Raw genomic sequence first — 9,025 nt, 5'->3', positions numbered from 1 at the left:
TGGGCATCCTTATCAGTTGCTGCTAAGAAGTAAAGCAGGATAAGGACTAAAGAAAGAGATGCCCCTGAAAAAATGTTTTAGTGCACTTATAAGGACAGAAAGTCTGATTCTTATGTAAAAGAAGAGAATAAGTGGCGAAAATATGGACCTGGGGATGAGACCACATATTAAAGAGGGTTAGAGTCTAAGGAGAAAAACAGGATGACAGAAAAAGTTACAGGAATCAAGAAAAAGTTATGTTTTTATATAATATAGAGAAGATAAACTTTAAAGAGAAAAAATATTTATTAGAAAAGGAGAAATTGAAACCTATGGAAGAACGCTTACAGAGAATGAGAGTCTTCATCTGATGCTCATGTCAGATTATCACAATGTAAGGGGGACTGCACAGGAAGTTTTCAAAGATTATCATACGAAAATGTGATTCCAGAAACCCTGTAAAATCTTGAAATGTTGATGAAAATGTCTCTGGGAGCATTTCTTGAAACTAAAATGTAAATAGAACCACTATTTAAATCTATTCTTTAACACTTAGTATTTTTACATGTAAAAGCCTCTGTTTTTAAGAAAGTTTGGCAATTTAAATTCCAGGAAACCAATGATGACACTGTAAAATCCATTTCAGCTGTTGTAAGAAATGTCATTGTTTTTGAACTCTGTCCTTATTGGCATCAGGTGTATAACTACATTTTATACACCTGTGTACACATATTACTCGTGAGCTCATGAGGAATCATATTTTAAAGAAAGAAGAGTGAGTCTCTAGTTTTTTAAAATTAACTTTCTTTAAAAATGTTTTTCAAAGTCTGAGGATGAAAAGGAACAATTAAAGTACTATGAGAAGTTAGAATCTCTGCAATATAATTTGAATCAACAAAAGAAGAAAAATGATGAATTAGAGACAGAGGTTACCAGGTAAGGTTTTAATATTTCAGATCATGTCAACCATTAATTACTATTTAATTATAATTCTTACTTTATGAAAACCTAAGTACAAATGTATTTCATACCTGTAATTTTCATAATTAACCAAGTTATCCTACTTAAGAATTTACATCAGAAACTCACAGCACAAACTTGTGTGAATGCCAAAATATTATACCTACTCTTGAATGATTCCTAAAACTATAATGACAGTGTCTTTTGCATATACTGTCAATTGCACTCTTCCTGGTCTCCCTTGAATCTTTATTTCTGCAGGATGTCTGTGCTCTCTTTGGTAATCTTTCCTTCTTTTAGTAGTGTTTTTCCTTTTGGCATTCTAACAGTTTAATGTCTAAAAACCTATCTGTGGTATTGTGTAACAACATCAGAATTGTTATTGATTTGGCTTCTATTGTCTTTCTAGTTTTTTCAGTTATAAAATATGTCATACATACCAAACCATATGTATAACGTAAAGAAGAATGAGATGAGTAATCATCTCACTCAGATAATAATGGAATCTTTCCCAACGTCTGGGAAGCCCACGCGTGGCTTGCTTTCTGTTTACTTGCTGCTTACTGAATGAAGTTTTTTCTCTGATTCTCCTCAGTGTTTTTCCTCCCATGTCACTGTCTTTCTCTGCATTGTTTTGTATTCTTCTCATTTTGTTAACTTTGTGCTAGCAAAGATCTCTTCGTAAAACAGACTCGAAGAGACTGTGACACATTATCTCTCCAATTTCCTTTCTTCTAAAGCCCTGCCCCTTTCCTTTCCCCTCCACTCAGACTTCAGATTTTTCTTTCCGGTTTCTCTTTCTATTTTGAATGATCTCTTGTTGGTACGTACTTTCTTTTCTTCTGGTAGACTGTGGTCAGTAGGCACCGAATGGTATTTTTGTGTCTTTTCAAAACACCCACATGTATTATACTTTCCTTCTTCAGCTTGGATACTGATCTCTGGTTTATAGCTGATATTTAATAATAGGTTAATGTTTGATACTAACAATCTCAAGTAGATATTAATAATACTTTAATTATAAGAACCGTACATTGTTATAATATGAAGTCTGTATCATATGTATTACAATTGTTTTGTTACTTACCTAAGATTATAATTTAATTAGTTTGCTTTCAAACTATTATACTGGAACAAATAGGAGAGGATCATAATTTATAGATTTGTTTATTTTGTATGATAGACATATCATCTCTTTAAATAATTACTAAACATTTACTCTTAAAGAATTTGACTTACTCGTTTTCTACAATTCTGCAGACTGAAGACCCTCTTTCAGAATACAAGGATGCTACATGACAATCAAAATGGAGAGGTTAGTTTCCTTGGAGATATAGAACCCAATCAATCTGAAATGGCTATTCAGATGACTAGGTTAAAACAGAAGGTAATTTGTAATCCGTTTGGGACCCAGAAATCACTTAATTTGGGGAAATACAAACCACTCAATGCTTTAAGCAGTACAATATAGATTTCTCCCTTAATTTTACAGACTCAAGCAGTGAAAAAGATAGCTTATTTTCTATATCATTTTTCTATAAAAGGGCATACTGTTACCTCTCCTTTGTCTCAACCCTGGCTAGTGATCTAAAGCCAAGAAGGACACCGTTGCATGACCCCAAAGCACTGGCTCCAATCTTCATTGAGATGTAATGAACATAGCATGCAGTTCCATCATTTAAAGTATGCAGTGCAGTGGCTTTTAGTGTATTCAAAGCTTTATGCAGTCATCATCACAATCAGTTTTACAACATTTTCATCACCCTGGAAAGTATCTGTGTGCTGTTAGCCTTCACCGTGTGCCAGTCTGCCCTTCCCACTCTTCTTAGCCCTAGGGAACCACTAGTGAACTCTCTGCTCCATATTGTGGTTTTGATGTAGTTTTTTCTGATGACTAATGATGCTGAGCAATCTTTTCCCATGCTTATTATCCATTTGTATAACTTCTTTGAAAAACTGTTGTTTCAATTCCTTTGCCCTTTTAAAATTGGATTGTCTCTTTCTTGTTGAATTGTAAGAGTTCTTTATATATCCTGGATACAAATCGCCTATCAGATATAGGATTTTCAAATATTTCTCCCTTTCATTAGCTTGCCTTTTTAGTCTTTCAATGGTATCCTTTAAAGCACAGAAACATTTTATTTTAATGGAGTCCAGTTAATCCATTTTTTTAAACACTCAATTACGAACTCTTTCATGAAGACATATACCTATGCTTTCTTCTAAGCTTTTATAATTTTAGCTTTTACATTTTGAGATAATTTTTATATCTGGTATGATGTAGAGCTCTAATTTTTTTCTTTTGCATGTGGATATCCAGTTGATCCAGTATCATTTGCTCAAAAGACTATTCACATCCAATTGGATTTTTTAGCACCCTTGTCAAAAATCACTCGGCTCTACATATGAGGTTAATTTCCGGATCCTTAATTTTGATTCATTGATCTATAGATCTGTCCTTACGCCATTACCAAATCAAATGTTATGAGAACGCTTCCCCAGTCATCTTGCATATTACCAGATGCCTTATGGAATAATAAAATGTCAATGTAGGGGAATACCTTTAATTCCACTTCTGTGGAGATGTTTTGCTTCTGGATGGAGCCTGTGGCCCGCAGACCTTGGTGACCTTATGGCATGATGGGATATTAGGCTTACAAAGTCGACTCATTTCTTTTGTTTTCTTCATTCAAAACATTAATCTTTAACCCAGTGCCTCCCTTTCACTCCCATTTCCATCAAATGTCGGTAATAGGATCTGATACTTGGTGGACAACTTTCTTCATTTTGTCTATCTCCTAATCCATAGCCTCTTCCATAGATTTCACTGTCTAGGAAGGAGAAGATGAAACCTGGACCATCTGCTTTCCTTCTTAGAAATCTCTCTAATCCATCATCTTGCAATTGAAAAGTAGATTCTGTTTGACCCGGTTCTTTTCTGAAACACTGGTGCCAATCTTGTTCTTGGCATAGATCCTACATTCTCAGAAACACATTGAGATGCATAGTTGTACCTTTAGCTTCATATATAATTAATGGAATAAATATTTCATCCCATCCAAAGAAAACATTTCAAGAGTACAGCTGTTAAAATTCAGGAAGTAATTAATCAGAAACAAATAATAGATTCGTGATGTGAATTATGAAATGTCAAAGCCTTTTTGTGTGATACGGAGAAGCATTTCGGTATAAGATACAGAAGACATGGTCTTCCCTTCCCATACAAACAAGCTTGAAGTACGGTAAAGGAGAGATTGTATTTAAATAGTGCCAGAGGACACTATGATTGTTTTACTACTGAGATTAAAAATGATTCCATACTGCACTCTATTTCCTCAGCGAGGAAAAGGAAGTGAAGATTGAGTACTAGATTGATGAATAAATATTGAAAGCTGCCTATCTCTTTTAGAATTTTAGGGAATGGAAATCAGGAAAAAGGTTTGATTTTGGTTATTAACTGGCTATTTCTAGTTTTACAACTATCATACTAGAAATCATATGTCTCCTTGCCAGTCTTCCTAATCCTGTACGTTGAGGGAAGCTTCTAAAGATGCCTACCTGCCTAGCTGTCATTGAAGGGAACCCTTGAGAAACTTCTTATGCCTTTCTTGTATTCACTGCTTCTTCTCTTTAGCATTGTGTGTCATTAATAAGTCAATCTCCACATTACTTAGATTCCACTATAAAGGAGACTAAAGGCATACCTCGGAGATATTGCAGATTTGGTTCCAACCACAGCAATACACTAGTAACCCAATAAAGTGAATCACAAGAATTGTGCATATAAATTTATTTTACACTAGTCTGTAGTCTATTAAGTGTGTGGTAACATTATGTCTAAATAAACAGTGTACATACCTTAATTAAAAAGTACTTCATTGCTAAACTGCCAAACGTAATCCTACTTTGTCGGAAAAGTGGTATTCATACACTTGCTAAATGCATGATTGTCCAAAGCTTTCAATTTGTAAAACATAGTTGCAAAATACAATACAGCAAAGTGCAATAAAAGAAGATATCTGTAATTAATAACTTAAAAGTTACTTTTACTATTATCTCTTTTTTTAATCCAGAAGGTGTGCCTATTTTTTCCTTAACTCTCCAATGGAGTGGTTGAAATAAACAACAGTTATTTGACTCACAGATCCATACTTAAGAAGAGTGTGGCCAGGGCCATCTGTCTCCGTTCCCCTCAGCTCCAATTGGGGCAGCTCGATGGCTGGAGGCTGGAATCATTTGAAAGTTTGTACAGCAATGTATCCGGTAGTTGGTGCCTACTGTTGGTCGGCTCTCTAGCTGGAGCAGACGGCAGGAACACCTACACCTGAACACCCGGCTCGCATTGTGGCCCGAGCCTCCCCACAACACGGGGCTGGATTCCAAGGTTCAGATCCTCAGAGACATAACCAACAGGAGCTGTGTTGCCCTTTGTGAAGGAGTCTTGGAATTCACACGGAATGTCTTTCAACATATTCTGTTCATTAGGAGCAAGTCACTAATGTTGACCCATATTCTAGTGGTTTTATGCAATGAATATTTCAAAATTTACGGACACATTTAAAAACCACCTTGATCTTTCCACTGGCCACAATTTTTTATATTCCCCCCACATGGAAAATACACTCATCCCTACACAATACTCGCCACAAGTCTCAATTTAATGGCGTCAGGCTCAGGTCCGAATCTAAGATTTTACCATCTTAGTCTGGTGCAAATGGGGATGAAGGGCCTGGGTTTTCGTTTCTAGGATAAAGCCCGTTGAGGACAATTCCTTTCAATATGAAAACATGAGAAAGGAAGAGACAAGTTATCTACCACCCACACACCCAACATTCTGCTCGACTGCTGAAGTTTCCCCTGCAGAAATAGAAAGTGGAAGGCACGTTGGTCCATAGCAATTCTGAAATACAGCCTGATGTGTGCTGTCCGTTCTTTGATTAGGACTTAGTCCTAATCATGCCAATGCTTCTCCATGGCCCTTTGCTGTCCCCTGTGAGCTCTTTGTTCTGTCCTTTTCATAAGAAATGACCTGTGCTTGCAGCTCTTCCCTCAGCGTCATTCCTCCACCCAAATGCCTAAGACCCACAGGCCTCCTCTTATTTTTCACTCTGTTGGTTTTTATTAGTCCAAGGTAACAAGGTGGTTTTTTGCTACTTGATTATCCTAAAAACTTGGAGTTGCGTGAGAGTTTATTGGGGTTCGTGCCATTAGAAAAGCCACCGTCATACATTGTTTTGAGATAAGCTCTTGGGCTTCCTGTAGCTGTTGTAGGACCATGCCTTTAAAATTCTTTTCCTCTGAAGAGCCTTCCAGGAATTTAAGGCCCCACCTTAACACTTTCGAAGTCTTGAGGAAGGCTTTACAGTCTTGTCCTCATCCGTAGATCATGTCTTCCTGGGAGCACAGCGAATTTGATCTTCACTCAGAAGCCATTTCTTTATTTTAGCATGATTTGACAACAGGGCATGTGGGAGAGGCTGTAAATGGGAAACACATTTGAACACAATAAGTCCTGGTTCCTTTACAGTTCAAAGTCTTTCGTTAGCTCATGTATCTCATGGATTTTACTTGGTTACTTCACAGCAAGAGTCCCCTTTCATCCGGATGTCAGACCCATTTTCTTCACTAGCTGAGAAGTCTTTGTGGCCAGCCTCTTTAGGGGCCCGCAAGCCCCCAATAACCGTCTCTTGGAGGCTCTTGTGGGTGTCGTTCTCATTCTTCTCCACATCCTTTCGGGTTCCACCTACCTCCTGGTGGAAAGGCACTCCTACAGGTTTTAGATTGCTTTTCTTTGTGGCCTCACAGCATTTTGAATATCAGTATCAATGCCAATTGTTCATTGCTGCTCAAGAAACCAACTCAAAAGCTAGTGGCTCAAAACAGCATCTGTTTTGTTCATCAGTAATGCAGTTGAGTGAAGCTCAGTGAGACTAGCTTATTTCTGTTCCACTTGGCATCAGCTGCGTTGCCATGAAGCTGCGAATGAGAATCATCTAAAGGCTGTTACACACACGTGTAGCAGTTGAAGCGGGGTTTTGGCCGGGACGCCCACTGGGGCTGTCTCAGTGCGAACATCTGTAGGAGGCCTCACTGTGTGTCCTGGGCTTCTTCATCTGCACAACATGGTGGCTGGGTTCTCAGGGCGAGCTTCCCGAGAGAAAGTCAGATGGAAGCTGTATCACATTTTCTGCCGCAGGCATAGCATTCTCACAGCAGTTCTGCCCTATTCCATGCACTAGAATCCAGTTACTTCCTAAGGCCAGCACATATTAAAAGGGAGGAAATTTCATGGAGAAATGTCAAGAATTTGTAGCCATGTTTTAAAAACACTACATCCATCCACTCTCCTCATCTTACCAAATAAGCATTGTATCTACAGGAAAGTAGTTCTACCCAACTCAGTATCACTGCAATCCCAGCAGATTTGTTGTTATTATTGCTGTTTAGGATGTTCTTGTATATTGTGGAAAGAGAGGATTACAAGATAGCATTATCGAATTAAGACACTTTTTTGTTGTTGAAAAAAATGTAGCGATCATCTCACTAAACATTCACAGTGTGAGATGTGATTTCTCCTTAACCTTGGGAATCATTTCTTCTTGAAAGCAATTCAAATTACCATGAAACATTTGTAGCTGACGGAGGCCTAACTATCTCAAGATGAGTTACTTGTAACTCCCTACAACTTCGTAAGAAATTATGGAGAGTTAAAATGGGGAACAGGTGAGAGACTATCAACTCAGAGGTGACTTACAGTCATTTTATAGAAGAAAAACATGAACCAATCATTCAGGAAATCGTAGAAAATCAAGTACAGATGTTGTGTGGCAAAGTCGATGATAATAAAGGATACATTTTTGAGTCTCCTGGTGCTTTTCTCTTTGTTCTTCATTCTGAGTAATTCAAGTTTCCACAATCTAAGGATCTACTACATTATCGATGACATTTTATGGCAACTGAGTTTATTTCACAAGTTGATACTGGTTTGGGGTTAGACTATTCTCAGTCAACTTCCTTCGTAACGAAATCATACTATCTTACTCATTCAGAATGATGCTCTCAAAGCAAAACTGGAAACTGCATCTTCAGAATGTCTCCATCTGTGGGGTGGCCAGTTGGCTCCATGGTTAGAGCATCGTGCTGGTCATATTCAGTCATATTGTTCAATTTTTAAAATTTAATATTGATTCTCTTATTGGAATAGTTAGATGAGATGATTCAAAATATTTTCATGATTCAGATTTATTTTATTCCGTATTGATGATAAATATTTTAAACTTCAGCTTTTTTCACATTTAAATTGCCGTCCAAATCATTGACTTAAAACTAAAGAATACAAATAGACTGTAATTATTCAGTTTATAATTATTTTTAAAATGTATCCTTTCCGTTGGCTTTAGGAACCCGCAGCATCTCAAAAAAACCTACACCCGTTAAATGACCATGTTGGCGCTTCCATAAGTGACATGGAACTCAGAATTAAACGTCTGGAATCTGAACTCTTCAAAGTGAAAACTTCTTGTAAAATAGAATTGGAAGAATGTAAACACCTCTACCTAGAAGAATTAAAACTTATAACATCATTGGAAAACAAACTAAACAAGTAAGTCCAGAGTCAGAGAAAATCAATCGAGCTCATTAATTTGCCTCTAAAGTATAATTTTTGTCCAGGCAGATTCCTGAGATTGATAGGAAATGAAAGCTTACTAAATAGTATAATTTTGGAAAATGATGTTAGTGAATAAATTACTTTTAAAATGTTAGTTAGTTCAGGACATTTGCATCTCTCTCCATTTTTGGTTTTACATGATTGTATTTTTCCTTCTCGCGGTTTTCATAGAGTTAATCTGATCTACCAGTCTTTAAGCAAAGTGTTTTTGAAGCTTTATGATTTAGACAACGCTATTTATTATAAAATTGCTTGTCAGAATTCCCCTAAATAGTTTTTAATGAGGTAACTATTTATTATAAGATAACAACTTAAACCCAAAGGGTTAAGTACTCTGCATATTCTGGCACTTGGTACATGTACTGTCTCCATTGTGCTCTGTGTTATTATCTCTAGAGGTCGCTTTCAGACAAGCTC

Source organism: Rhinolophus hipposideros (genome assembly GCF_964194185.1).
Source record: "Rhinolophus hipposideros genome assembly, contig: HAP1_SCAFFOLD_30, whole genome shotgun sequence".
NCBI lineage: Eukaryota > Metazoa > Chordata > Mammalia > Chiroptera > Rhinolophidae > Rhinolophus > Rhinolophus hipposideros.
This window is presented reverse-complemented; position numbering follows the sequence as displayed.